General features: G+C 37.6%; 1 protein-coding gene and 1 non-coding gene across 7 annotated transcripts in view; both read right to left on the bottom strand.

The window, feature by feature from the left end:
* KANK1 (KN motif and ankyrin repeat domains 1) overlaps positions 1 to 21,131 on the bottom strand; it is a 179,116-nt gene that overhangs the window by 115,429 nt on the left and 42,556 nt on the right. For all 6 annotated transcript variants that reach the window (XM_025051446.1, XM_015594504.2, XM_025051443.1 and 3 more), the window contains one exon: positions 2,294 to 2,419. The gene's annotated coding sequence lies outside the window, so the exon portion shown is untranslated. The remainder of the gene's footprint in view (positions 1 to 2,293; positions 2,420 to 21,131) is intronic.
* Positions 19,278 to 19,396, bottom strand: LOC112485125. The gene has a single exon (XR_003048359.1). It is a non-coding gene; the product is annotated as a 5S ribosomal RNA (ribosomal RNA).

Below are 21,131 nucleotides of genomic sequence, written 5' to 3' on the forward strand. Positions count from 1 at the left end.
AAGCCATAGGGAAAAGATTTGACCTCTAGACCTGAGTATCTAGACGTGCACCTCCTCAGTCCATCACTGTCATGAAGCATCAAGTATGGATTTACAATCAGCCTAGAGTCCACACTCTGCTCTGCCATTGACCATTTCCATGACCTTAAGTGAGTGGGTCACTTAACTCCTCTGAGTCAATTTCTTCCTCTGTAAGAAGAAGTTAACAATAGCTGCTTCACCTCCCTCACAGCTATGTTGTGAGGATCCAGTGAGATAATGTCTGTGAAAGTGCTCTGTGAGCGTATAAGGCACTTTAACATTCTAGTTATTACTGTTATTACTGTTTCCTTATTACCCTTGACTTCTCAGAATCAGCTGAGGCAGGATGGTTACTGGTGACCTTCGGGTTGGTCACCATGTTAACACTAAGGATACTATAATGTCAGCACTTTAGTTTCTACTGTGGATTACAAATTTGGTAATAATCATACTGCATTTGAACAATTATACCTTTTGGCTTTTTAATTATATGAGCATGGACTTCTGGAAAACAATAGTAGTAGCTACCAATTAATGAGCATGTACCAAGAATCATGCATTGTTCTAAAGTACTTTACATCAACTATCATCTAGCACCACTACAGGAGAGGTTGTTATTATTCCATTTTATTGATGGGGAAACTAATTTGAACCCAGGCCTCTAGCTCTAGAATCCATACTTTTACCTGTTGTCCTGCAATTCCTTTAGTGACAAAGTGAGGTTTAGAGTAAAGAGAGAGAAACCAATCAGAAGGCCACACTGAATTATTAGAGGCAAGAATATGGACCTGAGCAAGGACACCTGGAATCTTAACGAAAGGCAAACAAGAGTATTTGAATTGCTAACTACCAGTGTTGCTGAGGGCTTAGGGTCATCAGATACTTCCATATACTTCTATGAGAATATAAACTGGTACAACCTTTTGAAAAGACAATTAGCAGAATGTATCAAGACTCTAATGATAAATCCCCACATTCCCACTAACTCAACAATGCCGCCTGTAGTAGTTTGTCCTAGGGAAATAATGGATGTGCACAAAAGACGTCCACTGCAATGTTGTTTCTAAAAGTAAATACATAAAAACAAATACATAAATACATAAATGTCCAAGAAAAGGAGATGGGATAGAGAAACCACTGCATACTCATATAAGTGAACACTCTTCAGTCATTTTAAATGATGCTATAGGATGTGAAGCTATCTGTCTGCGACATCTTGTCACTCCATTGATCCCTAGGATTGATTCGGCTGATCTGGCTGGCTAGGTGGGTGTCCCCTTCCTCCCTCACCACTCCATGTGCGTACCTCCCAAAGCTGCACGCTCGATTGAAGAGGACGACATTCCCCGATAGAGAAGGGGACCATTTTTCGGTCAAGGGTATACAAGTATGTAGCAGCGCTCCCCTGCTAGAACCTCCAAACAAGCTCTCATAAAATGATGCTATAGCAAAAAAGGAATGAGCATTTTGTTAAGGAAAAGAAGTGTGTAAAAAATTCTATTGGTATAGGCTTTGGTACCTGACTAGTTCTGAGTGGGTTTACCAGCTGTCTGTGGGAGCATGTGCAAGTCATTCGATTTCTCTGAACCTCAATTTTCTTATTTTTAAATGAAGTTAAGAAAAGTACCAACCTCACAGGGTTGAGAGACTTAATAAATTAACCTATGTAAAGTGCTTGGTACACAGCCTGGCCCGAAGCAAGCATGCGATGTTACTTATTTGCAAAAATCTAGCAAATTAACACACACAACACACATATCATTACGAGTATTTGTAATACAAATATTACAAATAATAGAGCAAAATTTTAACACTGATTATCTCTGGAAGTGGAATAATAGATATTTCTTCTTTTAAATTCTCTGTATTTTCTAGATTTTTTTTACTTGGATAAAGCCAGCAATATATTAAAATTTAAGTATCTCCATTTTTTTTTCAGGTAGCCTTAATAACACTTCTCTCAATCAATTGATTTTCTTAGTATAATCCACTCTATGCATATTGTGCTTATGGAAATGGGGGTACTTTATTTATTTAATCTGAAGAGTAATACATTTTCCTCTTTATTCTTCTGAGTCAAGCAGCTTGCTCATATTTCCTCCTATAAATGTCTTTTCTGCATCCTTATACATTTGCAGATTAGGGGCACTCTGAAGGATTACTGGAGCATAAAAGGTAGGGAGAAAGAATGGATTAGTGTCTCTAAAAGCAAAGTGAAAGGAGACAAAGATGACAACTTCATGATAGGTATATAGAAAAAAGTATACCTTACCTCAATTATGTAAGGCCAGAAATTACTGCAATAAATATTTCAACTCCATGGACAATTTCCTAGTGTGGTCAAAACATGGAAGCAATTCAATAGTTCAGCAATCCATCCACTACAGTGACAATCATTCTGAAAGAAAAAAAAAAAGTCTCGTTGAGGGAAATGTGATGAAGTAATACTCCTTTTTTAGGCTCGAGACCTACAGGAGAGGGAAATCAATTATGAGAGGCAGCTATGCACTTTAGGAATCAAGTATAGTTACATCATTTTTCTGCTGGGGTGGGAGGGGCAGGCCCAAATAAAAGAGAACCTCAAATATCACGCACTCTAGTCTCTTCTGCTTTAAGTAAAAGCCGGTCACTTGCTGTTGGGGTATCTCACCATCATGTCTAAGAAAAGGGCTGGGTCCTCGCAACCTTTCACCTTCATTTCCATTACTGTTCCCCATGTATCTGTCAATATGTACGTCAGTCAGCTCATAAATACCATCTATCATTATATTTTGATATGTCATTTCAGTCAGACCACTCCATAAGAAACAAATGGCCTTTCTTTTAAAACTAGCCCCACTGAGGATTTTCTCTGTAAATGGAAGTTTCCTGAGATTAAAATCGTGCGATTATTTTCAAGTCATCCTTCTCTATCATCCTTCATTCCAAGATCAGTTAGTCTATCACCACTTTCCCTTGAATGTTCTACTGTTCTCTACCTCATCTTTTTCACTCCAATTGACTGGTATTACCAAATTCTTTGGCACCCCCACCTGTTTACAACAGCAGGCTCTAACCTGGCTTCTCTCCACAGATCACTACCTATCCACTTTCTCTTGCAGAGCAACTGCTTTCATCCTATTACCTGTATAACCCTGAACAGGTCCCCTATTTCCTGGGTCTCAATTTTCTTGACTGTAAAATGAAGAACTGGTTTCAATGTTCTCTAACCTTGTTGTGCTTCTAAGTCTGATGTCCCTGGACTTGGATCTTGGTCCAGGAACTCTGTAGAAATTAGACAAATTATATTTCCTCAAAGCTCAATGTATTATGTATAAAATAGGAATATGATCATCTACCGTTAAGGTTGAGAACAAGAACTATGAGATCTTGTGCCTGACATATAGCAGGTACTCAACAAATAGTCACTCTCACCCCACCTTATAGGATACCTTCCATTCTGAAGTTCTCTGTTCTTCTAATTTCCAAATCTAGCATTCTCTCACATCCTTATCCATGGTAGTAATAAATTTCTCTTCCATCAAACCTAAACTCCTCTACTGACTTTCAGGTTCTTCCGTAATCTAGACCCACTTTATCCAATCTTCCTTCAATTTCCAACAAACATCTTCTTCCCTAATCGGGTAAGTCTGATTATGTTCCAAAGAACACGATACACCTGCTTTTGAATGAACACATCATTCCTCACGTAGATACAGCTTTTCTTTTCCCCTCTGTCAAGGCCCTGCTCAAGTCCATGGCCCTGGCAAAGCCCACCTTCCAGACAATTTAACCCTCACACAGTGTCTTAATGGAATTTCCCATTGTTTTGTGTTTACTGAGCTTTATTGTCCAGCTGGAAAGAGGCTATTTGACTATTTTAAGTTAGTTTTTCACTTCAGCATGGACCACATTAGCGTTTTTATGAACCTAGTATTTTTTGGCTTTGCAAACCTAGTATTTTTTGGTTTTGTTTGTTTTCTTTGAAATTTACAAGCCTTTTCGCCTTGAGGTAAGATTCTTTAATTAACTTCACCATTTTCATTTGTGTGGAGAAGCTCACACAGGAGTCTATTCCACCATCAAGAGCAGACCATTCATAGACAATCTGGGGTCTCTTCATGGAGCCAGGAGGTGAGCTCTAAATATGTCTCATGTCTGCAGATTTTGTGTCAAAGTAAACATGTTCTATTTTAAAAAAACAGTTTTGACCAAACTCCTAGCAACAACAGGAATGACTCACAGTGGGGAAAGACTGTTTGCTAGACAGTCATCTCAAAAAAAGATGGTTGAAACCCCAAGACTAAATGAAAATTCTAAGGAGAATGAATAGAGGACACAGTGAAGGATGAAGGGAGACAAAGGAAGAATAGATGAAAAAGACACAGAGAGGTGGTTACAGAGAATAACCATGAGAGTAGAGAAGTACATTAGCCCAAAGAAAAGTGAGTAAAGTCAAATGCTGTGGACAGGGACTGAACAGATGTCACTGGATTTAACAATTGGTAAGGAGGTCACTGGTGACCCCTGAGGGCAATTTTCAGCAGGGATGGTACTGGATGAAGATTGCAGAGGACTGAGGAGAAACTGGAAGGGCAAATTGAGACAAGCAGAGACTCCTATCAAGATCTGTCCTTAGCGAGTCAAAAAGGTTTGTGTCGGTCATTTTCTACCCTGACACTTACCTGACTTAACAGCCCAATAAAAACACCTCACCTCACTCTAACTCCCTGGCTTCTCACCTCTCCATACGCAGAGACAGAGCTCAACCAAAAATAACAGACTGCAAATCTTTCCAGCCTCTCCTCAACAGCACCCTTGTGTGCCTGGTTTTAGTTCTCTGTGAAACCTTAAACAATTATTTAACAGCTATATGCTATCAAGTCTGAACATTTAAATATCTTCCTGCTTTAGGTAAATGATAGTTATTCCCATAACAGAGAAAAAGAAAACAGACACTAAAGTGTATCAGATCAACAGAGCAAAAGTCCAGATTTAGGTCAAATACTATATTACTATCTTTGGATAATCTATATCATTTATACTGAATGGTCAAAAAGATAACTGGAAACACTTCTTTTCCTTCAAAGTAGTGCTTGTTTTTAACTGTAAGTTTAGAAAAACCAAATATGATCAAGAAAAAATTAAAACAGTATCAGCATTTTAAAAATCTTCCACTTTCATATGTATGCTTGACACACTTATAAACACAATATGCAAATGTGTAAGCATATATAATTTTTATTAAAAGTTAATTGCATAGTATTATGTGTAACCTGCTTGTCTCATTTACTCTGACAGAAGTATTGTGTCACTTCATAGTGCTCTATACCTTTATTTTTAATGACTGTAAAAAAAATCCATTTTAATAAATCCCTTTCAAGCACTTAAGCCACCTACAATTTTTGATTAGGTAGATAATAGTGAGATGACTATCCTCAAACAGAACATTAAGTATTTGCTAGTGATAAAGTCACGGGTCAAATGTATGGAAAATATATGGACACGACATTGTTGGTAACTTGCCCTACAGAATGCCGGACTCACTCCACGCTCCAGTGGTACACGAGTGGTATATGAGGGGGAGGTACACGTCTCCACATTCCCGCTAAAGCTGTGTAGTATTATTTTTTAAATTATCCTATTTTATAGATTTAAAAAGTTCATTTTCACTAGCATTTTCTCTGAGACTGAACATTTTTTTACTTTTTTGCTCATCTTATGTGTGTCCTTTATTTTTCTGCTAGAATGTTCATGTTATTCATTTGTAGTACTTCTTTATCCACCAGGGATATTATTAACTTGGTACCCTAATAACAGAGAGAAGATGGTAGATTAATTGAAAACCTTGGGCTATAAGGAACGAAACCCACTCAAGCCTAGCAGAGTCAGAGGGGACCCTTGTCATAAGGATACAGAGGTACTTTTATATCAGGATACTTTGTCCTATGTGTTGCAAACAGCTTCCTCTCTGAAGTGGAAACACTACTACTCTACCGGTCTATTCTGAGGATTAAAGAAAATGCAGATAAAGTTGTGAGTGGCTGTAATCATTGTTATAACAAATAAAAATTGCTGTTACTAAGTACTTACTAGGGTGCCTTATTCTTTTAGTCCTTACAAAGAGCCCATTTAGGCAGGTGTTATCATTCCTCTCTGTAATAGGCATTCACAGTTAGTAAAATTAAAGTTAGATTTTCATTTTACAAATAAGCTTTGTATTGATCCTAAAAAAGACTTGGTAACAGAATTATTCCCAGCTGCATCTTTAGTAACATTTCTTTCTGAACAGTCATCCCAGGGACGATTCCAATCACTCTGCCAACAGAAAACCGGGTTACCAGCTTCTGCACCATTCATTCTTTTAAGTTCCTCATTAGTAAACTCTCTTCTGCTCCCTCTATGACGTGTCTTTACTATGAAGTGCCATTTTGGTAACAAGATAAATATTTCTGTTTAGAAGCCAAGGCCACTTTATCAGTTACTACAAACTTAATCCCATGATAGATACTTGACTTTCTAACACTCCAAATACCCTTAAAGGTTCTTCGGCTGCTTACATGTTTATGATGTCTGTGGTAACAGTATACACCTGAACCTATGCTTTTGTAAGGGTGAAGCAGCACTGACCTGTATAAATATTTTACGTACAGCTTGTACTGAAATTCTAGATGAAGAGGCATTCATAGACACTCCGTAATATGCTGGTTGCCCAAGATAAAATAAATAAATGTTTGTGCAAACTTTATCATCTCATATGCGGTTCCCCTTGATTTAATGCTAAATATATCCCCCCCAAACTGTTTTTATTTTTTAATGCATTAGCTATGCTGTGGGCAAGGCAGCATCCGAAATAATGGCAAAGGAAGGTAGCTGATCATTTAACTCGATCGCATTCAAAATTAGTCAGTCTAGTTACTGAGAAGTCTGAAGGCAAAAGTGCTCAGTATGAGAGAGCCAGGAAGATGAGTTTCTTTGCAGGAATATTAATAGAACTAAACTACCCATCGCCAGAAAAGTGAAAAGGAAACCTCTCTCCATACTTATATGAATTCACTGAAGATTTATAGAAAATGCTTAGGAATTTAAAGGCTACTCTTCTGAAATAAACTGGCTTTGGAAACAGCTAACCAACAACAAATACTTCGATTCCCCCTGCCAGTCTGGGGTACAGCCACCCACAAATCAGCAGCCATGAGGAAGAGCAGGTGATACCCTGAAGTGGGGATCTGACCACAGGCCACTGCTGCTTGATGACACCAGAGAAGGCAGAGCCTACCACAGTGCCTGGCTGCAGCAGCCACTTGGGTTACTGACCGGGGAAGGCAGCTTTCTCAATGTTTTTCTCTCTTAACTTCCCTCATTCATGTGGTTAGAGAACTCTGGCTTCCGTTTGGGGGAGGCTGTGGTCAGGCTTCCTTAAGGAAAACAGGGTTTGAGAAGAGAGCAAAATTCCGCAGACTAAGAGGACCTTCTTGGAGGAGAGTAAGCATGAGACTTAGAGCAGCAGAGAGAAGCACCTGCTCCCTGGAAGCACCCTTGGATGTGCAGGAGCCCCACGAAAATGGCTATATGTTGAGACTGGTCTCCTAGCTGTGTCCAATGTAGCCCAGAAGCAGCAGGGACCAGTGTGAACAGATGACCCAGGGGACCTTCCTGACCTCATGACATGTAGTAAGAACCTAGAACCTTGGCATATCCCTGGGAGGATGGTATAAGAAAGAGACCCAAGGTTAACTGAGGTTAACTTTATTGCTACCGGAGCAAGGTAGAAGCTTAGAGTCAAAACTAAGTTGATTTAGAAAAATGCACTCTTTCTTGCACCCCTGAGTTCATGGACTAAGATTCATTCCCAATTCAAATTAACAACTGAGTAAGCAAATGAACCAATGAAGGAAGGGTATCCTTCTTTGGAATTTTCTGATCCAGCCACAGGGTCAGAGGTGGGTCTCCCTTACAGCTTCCCACTGCACATAACCCTCACCCAGCCATGGCTCGCTGGACCAAGTGAAGACCTCAGACCCACGATGGGCAAGATGTTTCTCTCCTAGGGCTTTGGAATGGGGACTGAGGCACTGCCCACCAGGGTCCACATGCAGGTAGACCTGCAACGTGGACCTGTGAACAGCATTGCAGAGAGAGTTGCTATGCAGAAAGCTGAGGAGGAAGCTGGGTGCATTAGAGACAACACAGAGAGTCCTTCAACTTCCTTCTGCTTTCCCACTTTTGATTCTAGTTTGTCTCTAAGGACTCTGGATTCTTTTGGAGTGCTGCCCACCAGGGTCCACATGCAGGTAGACCTTAGTTTGTCTCTAAGGACTCTGGATTCTTTTGGAGTACTTAAGTATCCTGATAAAACCGTCCTCAAGTTGGTTTTGTTCCTTGTAGCCAAAGATTCCCAACTAAATACCATTCTTTCCCAGTTACCGTGTTATCAAGCTAATAATGGGGTGTGCTGGATGAGCACTGAATCAGACCAGAGGGAAGAAGACCCAGGGGAAATAGGGGAGGGAACATGGTACAGTCTAGTTCCTCAGTTGGGCACACTTCATTTTGGTGTGCTTCCCTGACCAAATTTTACATCACTGAACCCTATTTTTCTAGGCTTGCTGAATACCTTGCTGAATACCTTAGGTGACATTTTATTTATATCGACTTTTTATATTCACACGTATAATATATGTGTATGCATGTGTGTGTATATATACATATATATACATTTACATATGTTTAAACCTTTATGTAGTCAATTTCTCCTCCTGTCTTGAGCTGTGGACATTTTATTAAACCAAGATATAATAGTAAAACTCCAAGAGTTATGAGAGTGCTCTGCTCTCAGCCCTTCCCCTTGGATAGGCTTGTCACCTTAAAATGGGATTTTTAGATTAGTTTGGGTCTACATTTCAAATAAAAGGTAACTATTTTAAAGAGATGGGAGATAACAGTTGTCTAGAGTACTATCAGTTTTCTGACATAATTTGTAGGGTTCGAAATAATTTTTCTCATTAACATCCATGTACAATTTCTTGAAATGGAAAAGAATAGTCCAACTTGGCAATGGGTATTTTCAATTGTCACACCCGATTTTTCCTTAAAAGCACGCATCGATGTTATAACAATGTATACATCTAGCTGTTCATAAAGCTATACAATTTTTTAAAAATCAACAATGAGATATACTCTTAAAACTATAGTACAGTGCTAGGGGAGAAATTAAATAGGTACATTAAAAATTTTTAATTTTTTATAGAGACTCAAGAACAAGGCTTTTCAGCTTTAGAATAAATCAATAGGAAATGAAATATCTGACTGACTGCTATTAAAGCATACTGCTAATATTCATAATTTTTTACCCTCCTTCCTTTTTTTTTAATGATCAGATAAAAAAGTTACTTCCTTTCCAATGGGTTTACCATTTGGTTCACTTCTACCTTTTAAGTCATAAGCCCCAGGATAGAAAGTTCTATGCTCTCCAGTGTTTCTCTTTTTTCAGCTCTGCATGGAGGAAGTGACCACATCTGGGGGTGACCTGGGACGAGGTGGCAGGAGGCCCCTGGCTCTACTCTGAGTGAGAGAGAATGGCTTTCGAGCAGGTAATGATCAGCACCTGTCTGTCAGGTGTGTTGGAACATGCCATATGAAGTTCAGTGTACTTTTATCCCCAAAGTTTAAATGAGAAACATCTTTACTTTCCCAGAAAATTATAATAAAAGGTACCGTTAAAAAAAAATTAATAAACAAAAACCTACTCCTCATAATCTAAGGCCAGTGGTTCTCAAATGTTAGCATAAATCGCAGTCACTTTGGGGGCTTAGCAAAGCACAGACTGTTGGACCTCAGCCTCAGAGTTTCTGATCCAGTGGGTCTGGGGTATGGCCTGAGAATGTACTTCTAACACGTTCCCAGTTGCTGCTGCTGCTGCTGATCCAGGGATCATATTTTGAGAACCGTTGCCTTAAATAAACAGAGAAGTGAATTTGAAGGGTGGGCATGAACTCTTTATGAGAGTATATAATCTTTGTGTTAGTAGTATGAATATTTATTCAACAGTTGTTTACCTAGCACCTTACCTTAGGTACAGGAAATGTAATGCTTTACAAGAAAAAAAAAATCCCTCCTCCCACCCCCACATGCCTGAAATAAAATTACTGTTCCAGAAAGAAGCACCAAAGCAGGAAACTTCCTAGCTCTCAAACACAAACTGCACACCCCATGAGCCAATGCACAGATCCCAAAATGAAATGGAGTATCAACTCCAAGTGACTATCAAAGAATCAAAGCAAACGGCTGAGACTGCTGTTGGGACCGAGATTACAGGTAGAAAATGAGAAGTACCCATGAGGCACGAGGACATATTATGGTACAGATATGATTAGGGTGAAGACCGAATACAATGGACCTTGTGGAAAAACAGACACAGGTGCCTTGCACAGCAGAAACAACTCAAATATTAGTTCCTCTCCTATTTCCGTAACTATCTTCTCTCTGCATCTTGAAAAGTGGGGTGCTGCGGAGCTCAAAGGAGGCTGCCCTACTGCTTCCTACCTTACGTGATCACTTCAGCAACACAGAGCATTTAAACTACATAAACGACTGTGGGAAGATTGTATAAGCCAGTGGTTCTCAAACTTTAGAGGGCATCACAAGTATATGAGGGGCTTTTTTAAAACACAAACTGTTGGACTCCTGAATTTAATTCAGTAGGTCTTGATAAAACCTAAATATTTAAATTTCTAACACTTTCGGAGGATGCGAATTATGCTGGTCTAGGCATCATTTGCTAAGTTCATCCTTTGCTATTAACTAGAACACGATCTTCTCTAACTAATTTATTATATAAAACAGAAGTCTCTTATGTAAAGGACTAAGAATGTGGCTTTTGTCATCAACCATGTGACTTACTTCAAGCAAGTACTATACTAACTTTATCTATGCTTTAACTGCCCATTTGCAAACTGAGAATCTCTATCTCCATAATATTATAAATATGATTAAAGGTTATTACCATGTAATTTTAAAGATGCTACCAACTATCAGCTGTTGCCTTGTTTTTTGGAATATTGTTGACTGCTTTAGTAGAAATAATTCATAACATTTAAGTACCAGAGAACCCTTATTCACCAGGCAAGATGGGAGAAACCTTAATCTTTTTTAAAAAGATAAAGCCTACCAAATGTTAGTTTTCTCAAAACTGAAAATAATTTGAGATATTTTTGACTCTTCCTCATGAAAAAAAAAATTGTTTTCAATCAAGTTCCATCCACCATGTGTATAAAGACAGAGCAAATACACATAGGTTTCAATTTAAAATATAAATACACTCAGAAAAGAGTAGCAGTACTTTCAATAAATGACAAAATATAAAGGCTTCTTCTCTGTTGAGAACAGGATGTTACAGGTGCTCATTTCAGTATTAACAATCATATAAATGTCACACTTCATTCTAGGGAAGAAAGAATGGGAACTGAGGCTTGTTTCCCCAGAGTGGCCCTGTCAACTGGGTCAAGCTGTAAAGTATGCCAAGGAAATGTTCTCTCAAACCTCATTAATTATCAGAGCCTGGCACCCTGCCCAATCACCATCCTACTGCTCCTCAGCCTTGATAGAATGTTACAGGCAAAGAACTCCTGTCACCTTTCCCAAGAAAAGAGGTAACTTATTTGAGGTGGGCCCTTCAAATAACTGCAGCCCAAGGACCAAGGCGAGATGATGCTAGCGATGCATCAGTGGTTCCTACTTCTGTAGGACGACTCCTTCCACCACCAAGACAAACCCGGGTTACTGTGGCAAACATCCTGGAAACACACAGCAGAGGTGGATGGGCACAGCCCCATTAATCCTCCTTCCCGACCCCTCCAGGCAACTCCTAGCTTTCTCCTCAGAGCTTCTAACTGAAGCTAGCTAGCTTCAATTACAAAAACACGAAATGCATTGTTCATCTATAGTTAACCCAGTCTAATATTAAACAGTCCCAAAATGTGTATGTTTCTCCATTACCTTGTATTATAGGAAGACTGACCTTTCTCCAGCAATAATTCTTACCACAAGGAGGTAATTCCTGTCTTTTCATTATGATTTTTAAAGCAAACATCAACCAATCTGGGGGTGGGGAGTGGGCAGGGAGGGTCGGTAAGTTAGAGAACACTGTCAATCATTTTAACATATTCTTTAAAATAAAAACAAAACAATGCCTTTGACTTCTGCAATCCCTATTACTTTTCTCACCAGTAATAACTTATGTTATTTCTGGATTTTTTTTTAAAAGGGTCCTGATTTTTTTTATTAGATAAATTTAGAGACTGGTAAGAGGCAGCAATTTTAATTTATTGATCTAGGCTTTCCACATTTACAAATTATCTTTTATTCTCTGACTATAAAGATTGCCCTTTGGTCATGGCATTAACTCATTAGGACATAAAGGAAGCACTTAACCAATTACTGCAGCAGCCTATCAGCATCATGAATTCTTTGAGTCAGGCACTCTTCCACCCTGCCACTAATTAAAATTTATGCCAGTTCAATTTTTTTTTTTTTTTCCTCAAAACGTGCTGGAAAGAAAAGATAACTGTCTGTTAAACCTAACCTTTACTGTATTAGGACTTACATTGTGGTAATGTTTGACAAGATGGCAAAGGATCAAAAAAGTAAGTCTTAAAGAGACCTGCCACTTCATACAACCTTACCACATTCTAGACCAACAGGAAACCCTATTTCAGAAGTTTTCTAATAGAAAGACAGAAAGACAGGAAGATGGTTCTGCCAGAAACAATCACTCTTACCTTATAAGTTGAAACACACTGATTCAAAACTGCACTGGTATATCAAAAATTCTTACTTGATATATGTCCTTTAAAATTGCATACTTTTTTTTCTAAAACACTATTTATTGCAAATACAAGCTAGAGACATATAAATAGAGGGAAATTTTTGACTTTCCAATCCCAACTGTTTTAAAGAGAAATACCAGATAAAAGAAAAATGACATTTCCTCCCAGCGATCTCCTATGTAGAGCAGCAGCCACATATGTTCTTAAGTTGTTCTGTACCTACACCAACAAAGTAAACTGGCAGGAATATCTCTTGGTGAATTTAAGACTTGATTTTATGAGACATGAAGTTAAAGAACAAAATCCGAGTTCTTAAAAACTATTTATTTAAGCACTTTCCTATAAACTCATATTTCTTTCTCCTTGAATAATCTGTGTATCGCCTTTTAAACAAAATTGTCCTTGATTTTTTCTGATAAATTAAGAAACATCTCACTCTAGATGTCTAAATTTCTCAGCTGAGACTCTATGCTCCAATTGCATTTCGGCATTCATTCAAAAAAAGTAGAATTGCCTAAGTCTCTAACTACAAAGTTACATAAGATTATAGGGGCCTGGTGGCCTATTCTGGTCATTGTTTTCTTACTTAAAATGTGTTCTCTCTTAAAAATATGTATTTTTTTAAATTTAAAAGTGTAACATGGCTATTTCCTTACCTATTAAAAAAAAAAAAAGCAACTTATTTTGATCAACAACATGTGATCTGTTACTAAATCTTTATAAGCAATGCATTCCTGAGTAAGGCTTTTTATATTATTACATTTTCCCAGTGTAGGTGTTCAGACTTTTCATTTAAGAAAGGTGCCAACATCAGAACAAATACGCGAGCATGTGTTGCCAAAGGAACAGTATGTAATTCCTGCATTGCCAAAACCTCTAGCAATTGTCAATAATCCCTCTGCTGCAGGTTTTCTCTGGCTTTGGTGTGTAGATAGCTGTATCAAGTATCACTGTTTGCCTGGTAACAATGCCCTTTCTTGTGGAGAAGACACATGATACCACCTTGTCACACAAAACACCCCACAGAGGAGCTGGTCCAGGATGGGGCACTGCAGCTGGGTGGAGGAGCACCAGAACCACCCCTCCTCCACCTCAAGGGCTAGTCTACAGGGGGACCCGCACTCACGCACTGCCTGAAGGGTGGATGTTGGTCCCATTTCATAAAGAAATCAAATAGGCAAAATGCATCAAGGGCCTTTAAAGTGGTTACAATTTTAAAAATAAATGTTAATTTTTGACCCTATAATTTTACTTCTAATAATACACACCAAGAAAATTATGTTTAAAAATAAAACAACCCACAGATTTAGATACAAATACATTCACTTCCCAACTGCTAGAACAGCAAAAAGTTAGAAACTTAAATTATTATTCAATTACTATTCAGACATTAAATATATTGATGAAGTTTATTAAGATGAGGAAATAGTTATAACATTAAGTAAAAACTGGGTATGTAGTTGAAGAGTTTATATAAAAATATATAAATGATTGAAATATATCAACATTTTAATAGTATTTGTCCTTGGTTTAAAATTGTTTTAGGAGACTAATTTTTAAAACTTCTGAAGCTTAAATGTGGTGAGGATGAATAAGATAATGTGTTAAAATGTTTACCACCATACCTGACATAGACTTCCTTAAGAGAAATGTAGACTATAATCACACGAGATCACCTTCTACTTCATACCTGACTGGTCTGTGACTTTAGACAAATCACAACTTGTGACCTTCGTTTTCCTCTGTCAAGTGGGAATAATCATAGTTACCCAGGGGCATGAAGATTAAATGAATACAAAGTGTTGAATTTAGGCATTCAATATATGTTAGTTGTCTCTCTTTCTCTCTTTAGAAGACTATAAATTTTGTTCATGCTGGACAGTTTTGAACCAATTTAAAAAATTAAGTCTAAATTCAATACCATGTGGCCACTTAATGTTACAGAACTACAGGAACCTACTCAAATGAGGTCTGACTCTGAAACTCATGAATTGCTCCAGGTGGCCAACAGGCTTTAAAATGGGCCAATACCGCACTGAAGTTTCACGGTTATAAATATATTTTAAAACACTGCTTTTCATCTTATTTTCACATTGCTATTATGTGTGCTTTATATTATCAATATAAAACAGTCTGAGCATGTGTCCTCAATAAAGACATGTACATGTATATAATTTATAAATGTGTCTATTTTGAGAATACTGCTCAAACTTTTCTATGAATGGAAGCGTCTAATCAAAAAAGTTTAAAGACTTCTTCTTTGACATAGAAAGTGCACATTGTATTATGCACTGGGAGACAGAGGTGAGAAGTTAGAATGCCAAGAAATGAGTAAAACATAGACCTGTCCTCTTGAAGCTCATAGACCATAACATATTATAGATAAGGAAATAACCTGTGATTTTTATCAGATCTCCAACAAATATTTATTTAGCACTTATGAGTACCCTGTACTAGTGTAGGTATTTTACATCACTTTCTAGTGACACAGCCACTACAGATCAAACAAGCTACCAGGGCTGAATTAAATTTGCTGGGTCAGTGGTCCCTAAACATTTCTAGACTACAGACTACTTTGTGATTCTGATTAAAAAATAATAATAATAAAACATGTAACCTCTCCCTAGCAAAGTACACATAAACACACAACTCTGGATTAATTTCACTGACACTTCTTATCTAAAACCCTAAGGACAAGACACTGATGGTATTACCTCCTATTTGAAAATACAGAAACATATATATATAAAACCATGTAATAGTAAAATGAAAGATTGTTTGTTTCAACACTGAAAGCACTTATGAGGTTTATTCATAGGCTTATCTTTTCAATATCATACTATTAGTGGCAATGAGAGAAGTCCCATCAGAAATAAAACAGCACATTTATTCACAAATACAATGCATGGATCTGACAAATGGAATATTACTCCAGTTACACAATGGCTATTTAGAGTTCTCAGTTAATAGACTATTCACAGTTGAAGACTAAATACAATGCACAACCAACAGAAATACAAAGTTGCCATACTAGGGAAGGGGGTAACAGAATTAGCTTCCTGGCAACAGAGACTTTAGTGAGGGCAGAAATAAAACAAACAAAATCATTTTCTATGAATAGTCAGTAAATAATAATAAAGTCTGACAAAATATTTCATCAGTTTTCTTTAAGTGGTTTGACACAACAGAGCTATAGAATACAGGCTTGGTTCATCTTTTCTCAAACAATCAAAGAAAGCACTTGATGTAAGCCCTCTTCCATGTAACAGAAGTCACCTGGACATGCAGGATCTGGCTATCAGAATGATTGAGGATCAAAGGATCTCAGTTTCCCCATTTGTAAGATATGATTAACAGTATTTATTCCACAAAGATGAGAAGCACACGTTTTCAAGGGGGGGAAAATGTTGTTTTATGCCAGTTCGGCCTATAATTTAAATATTCTCTTGCATTCATTTAACAAATATTTAGTGAGTTGCAACTATGAGCCAAACATTAAGACAAAAATCAAGAGAAATCAGACCCAATTTCTTCCTTGAAACCTACTAGTTCCTTCATCCATTAGAAAGATGAAGAAAAAAAAAAAAGATATAAGACTGAAAGTTCCACTAGCTGAGTGTGACAGCTAATATTTGTGTAGTGTTTTGCAGATTATAAAGACCAGTCCTACATATGATCTCATGTAATCCTCACAATAATTCTTTTAGAAGTACGGATAATCAATCATTATTCATCTCATTTTACAGGTTAAGAAACTAAGGCTTGAGAGTCATGTGGCTTACTACAGCAGTGAAGCTGGAATCTAGAGCCCTGATGATGTCAAAATGCCACCTCATCTCACTAGAGTTGGGCTCTGGGTCATGAGGATAAAACATGTGCTAAATAATTCTGAGCTATTAGGAACATGATCCAGAGCTCCTTCTCCCTGTTCTTATCCTCCCCAAAAGCAAAGGTTACCCAGTTCTAGTAGAAAATGCACTTTTATTTAGTTTGGAAAAGCCAGACTTGTGTAAATTATAAAATGGTTAATTTGCCAATCATTACCTGCCACGGGGTCCCAGGGCTGAATGATCCCTTTGCTATTTCTTTCACACATGCAACCTAACAGGACTGAGTTGCAGCCTGGGATATGTCTCCCTTCATTGGTTGATTTCTACAGTGCTTTTTGATTGCAGAAATCTTTTGCATTATTTTCCTTACAGACCTTTAACAATTAGTTTGCTACAATAGTATGACTGACAGGCTAAGACTGAAACATACTACATCTAGATAAAATAATCACCTGGCCCTATATAAAAAACGTTCTTGACATGCTTGAAGGGATTTTAGATAACCGTCCAATATACAACCCGCTGTCAAAATCCCTTCTACAACATCTCTGAGTTAATGCAACTTCTTTAATATACCTAGTCCTATTGGTAAGACAGTTAGGCAATAAATATCAAAAGCCTTTAAAAAGTAAAAAAAAAAAAAAAAAAAATTAATAAGGACTATCTGTGACCTAGCCATTCTACTCTGACAATTGTCCTAAGAAATTAACTTGACAAGTACACAGATATGAAGGTATTTCCAAGATCTTTATCATAGTGCTGTTGTTTATGATATTGAGAAATTGGGAACAACCAAAACGACTATCAGCAGGGATGGTTTTAATAAAATAACGGTGCACTCATAAAATGGAATGCTATGCAGCCATAGAAGTGATCACATAAAGCCAAAAATATTGACATGAAATAATGCACGTTATATTTGGTGAAAAAAGCAATTACTAAATAGTATACATGATCCCCATTTTCTGTGTGTATACACAGGAAAAAATCTTTAATTGACATTGAAAAGAAGGTTCTTTCATCTGAAAATTCCAATTGTGCCCCCTGAAGCTGAGAAATGTTTGCTCTCCTTTTCACCCAAAGGCCTTCTGACCACTCCCAGTAGGGCAGAGTTTCTAGTCCATTTGCCTCCCCAGTTTGCCCTCTTAAAATGTAGAGCTCAGAATTGAAAGCAAGCTCTCAGAGGCAGCCTGTCCAAGGCAGAAAACAACGGGATGATTATCTCCTTTGTCCTGAATACTGTGACAGTAATGCTGCCAGAGATACCAGCCACGTCAGACCGTTGGCTAAAACTTTAAGTCTTTCTAACACAAGCAGATGTTGACCCAGGTCTCCCCGGTCCACAAACACAACATTTTTTTCCTGTCCTAGGAAGCAGGAAGTTGCTTTCAGTAGAGTTTAATTGTTCATTTGCTCATGTTGATCACCTTCAGCTTTTTGAAGTCTTTTTCTACCCTGATTTCTAACATCCGATTGGTTAGCTTTCCTCTCATCATGAGGACAGCCACAAATTTGATCTACCATTCTTTATCAAAGACCATTTTCTTACACTAGCCATTTTTGGAAGGGCTACTCAAAACATTTTATGATAATTTTAAATATTTTTATGTTAAAACAAAGATAAGTATGTTAAAAATAAAATATAAAGTCGATTCATCTTTGTGCAAAAGCATGAGACTTTCAAAGACATTTAGCTCCCGCTTATGCTTCCCAAGTCCCCCTTCGCCCCTGCCCACAATCAGCCCCTGCATTTTCCATTCCTCCACACAATACAAAAAAAGTATAAACTTTCCTTTTCTTCAATGGAAAAATGAGAATAGCATTGGCAAGGCAGTAAATTGCACAAAATCAAATCGTTATCAATCTGCAACACATCTATGTATCTTATTAGAATCAAGTCCATATTTTTCCATTTCATCTATAAAAGGATTGTAAAAAACTGAACCAAACACCTGTTTTTTTCTGATATCCCCAACAATATTACTCAAACTCATTCTTCAACAGTAACTGATTTTAAAAAGAAACGAAGCAAGTTTAAGAAAGGCTTGTCCTTGGGAAACCCATGCTGACTTCTTAAAATCACTGCCTCTTTCCTAGGTAATCACAAATAATCCCTTCTTCCCTCTACATATTCCATCTCAAGATTATTTCACACTACTTAGAAGACACTGAACTAGATTTATGAGTGACAAAACAATGAGTAAGACGGAAGCTTATCTTCTAGGAAAGAGATAATACACAGTCAGGTAACTCCAACACAAGGTAAAAATGTTTTAAGTTTTAGAAACAGGGAAGCACTGACCTGCAGGAAGGAACAGCTCTATCAGGTTGGATCACAGTATGTGTGACGACAGTAATGAAGGTCAAAACAGGGTACATGGTAGATAGCCACAAACATAAAGACTCCAATTTTGCCAAGGAATCACCTCAAAGCTTTCTGGGGCAGACTTGGAAAATCTATCATTTTCTATTTCAGAAAATTAAAATGTTTTCAATTTCTGAGGAACACCTGCCTGTATTTTCAATCTTTTTTGGCCTTTCTCCTGTCCTCCAAGATTGTCAACAGAAGCCTACAAATTAGGAAATACTATGCCCTTATACTTTTTTTTTTTTTTTTTTACGCCTACAGCACCTGGTCTTCCTAGGTGGTCTCCCATCCAAGTACTAACCAGGCCCGATCCTGCTTAGCTTCCGAGATCAGATGGGATCGGGCGTGTTCAGGGTGGCATGGCCATAGATTATGCCCTTATACTTTTGACAGCATTTTCAAATGAATTAGCTCTGGCTAGACTTTTTAAGTATCCTAAAATATGATGAAATTGGGCCTGGACACTCCAACTCAATTCAAATACTTACGTATTCAGTCACCTCCCTTAACCTAGGCATCCACCCACTTTTACCTACATTTGTTTTGCCCTTTCCAGTTAAAAATCATCATCTATGAGTTTTCTAAGCTTAGAAAAAATTAGAGAAATCACACAAGTGAATGAATGATAGTGTGGACTGTTGAATTAAAAACTTCAGTGCACAAAAAAATGAACTGGATGGCCACTGCAAAAATATTTGCAAGAAACTCTAAATGGCTACTACCTATGACTTTTAGAGAGTTTAGAATAAATCTATAAGATCATAAGTACAGGCTAGATAATTTATAAGAAGCTGACAGATCTTTGGAAAAAACATTCAATGCCAACGGGTTAGTTATCCAAAAAGGCTTGTTAAAAATACAGTAGTAGATCCTCATTATTCATGGATTCTGTATTTGTGAATTGGCCTACTCACTAAAATTCATCTATAACTCCAAAATCAAATGATCATTCATGGATATGTGCAGAGTGGTGAAATATTTGATTCACTCTACACACGTGTTCCTAGCTGAAGTCAAACAAGGCAACACTGTCTTTTTGTTTCAGCTCCCATACTATAAAACGGGTATCCTTTTTGGTTTGCATTTTTGTACTTTTTGTTGGTAATTCTGTTGTTTAAAATGGCCCCTAACATAGTACTGAAGTGCAGAGAAAACACCTGTTAGATAAGCTTCATTCGAGTGTGAGATATAGAGCTGTAGGCACTGAACTAGGTGTTAATGAATCAATACATATTGAACAAGACGTCTTTAAATAAAAACACACATAAAGAAGGCTATGTATTTGATCAGTTGGCTAAAATGTTATGACCAGAAGCTCACAGGAACCTAAGCTCGTTTTGCTTTTTTTATCCAGAGGAGCAATGGTTCAAATATTCACTAATTCAGTGTTCATGCCACCTTATGGAACATAAACTAACTATCATAAATAATGAGAATCGATTGCGTAACAAACAATACAGGGGCAGGAAAGTTTCCTCTCAATTGTTCTATATTCCCCATACTTCTTACAATGGGCACTTTTGCTATCTTTTATATTATAGTACACAACAACTCCAAGTCCCATATCTCCTATTATATTACACAATAACTCCAAGTCCCGTATCTATCCTTTCCGGCTATTCTCCACCTTAAGGCCCTTTAAAACTTTCCCTCGGCCTTTTCAAAGGCGTTGGCCCATTCTAGACTGTGGCCTTCACTGCCTCTTCTCACAGCGCCTAACTGACCTCTGCACATTGGTTCTCCGACATTCTTATCATCTTTTGCACAGATTCCTTTACAAAACAGAGCTCTCAGTTTCTAAGTGGCCCCAGTGACTTCTTGGGCTGCTTTCCCCTGTTCTTCCTCATCCAAGGATTTATATCACTTTCATGAATAGTCATATATAGTAGAACGTGTGGCCACTGGATCACACCCACATTTTTGCCTAATTGTTTGAAACTCATTTTTCAGTAGCCACTTGCCAAAAATGTCCTACCTTCAACTTTAGGATAACAAGAACATTTTTCTCCATTGACACTTGAAGAGCCTTTAGAAATACCTGGTAGGGCCTTGAAACTCCATATTCATTTTTCCTTTCATTTTCTTAACTTTTTATTATGGAAAACT

This window comes from Pteropus alecto, unplaced genomic scaffold (assembly GCF_000325575.1).
Source record: "Pteropus alecto unplaced genomic scaffold, ASM32557v1 scaffold95, whole genome shotgun sequence".
NCBI classification, from domain to species: Eukaryota; Metazoa; Chordata; class Mammalia; order Chiroptera; family Pteropodidae; genus Pteropus; species Pteropus alecto.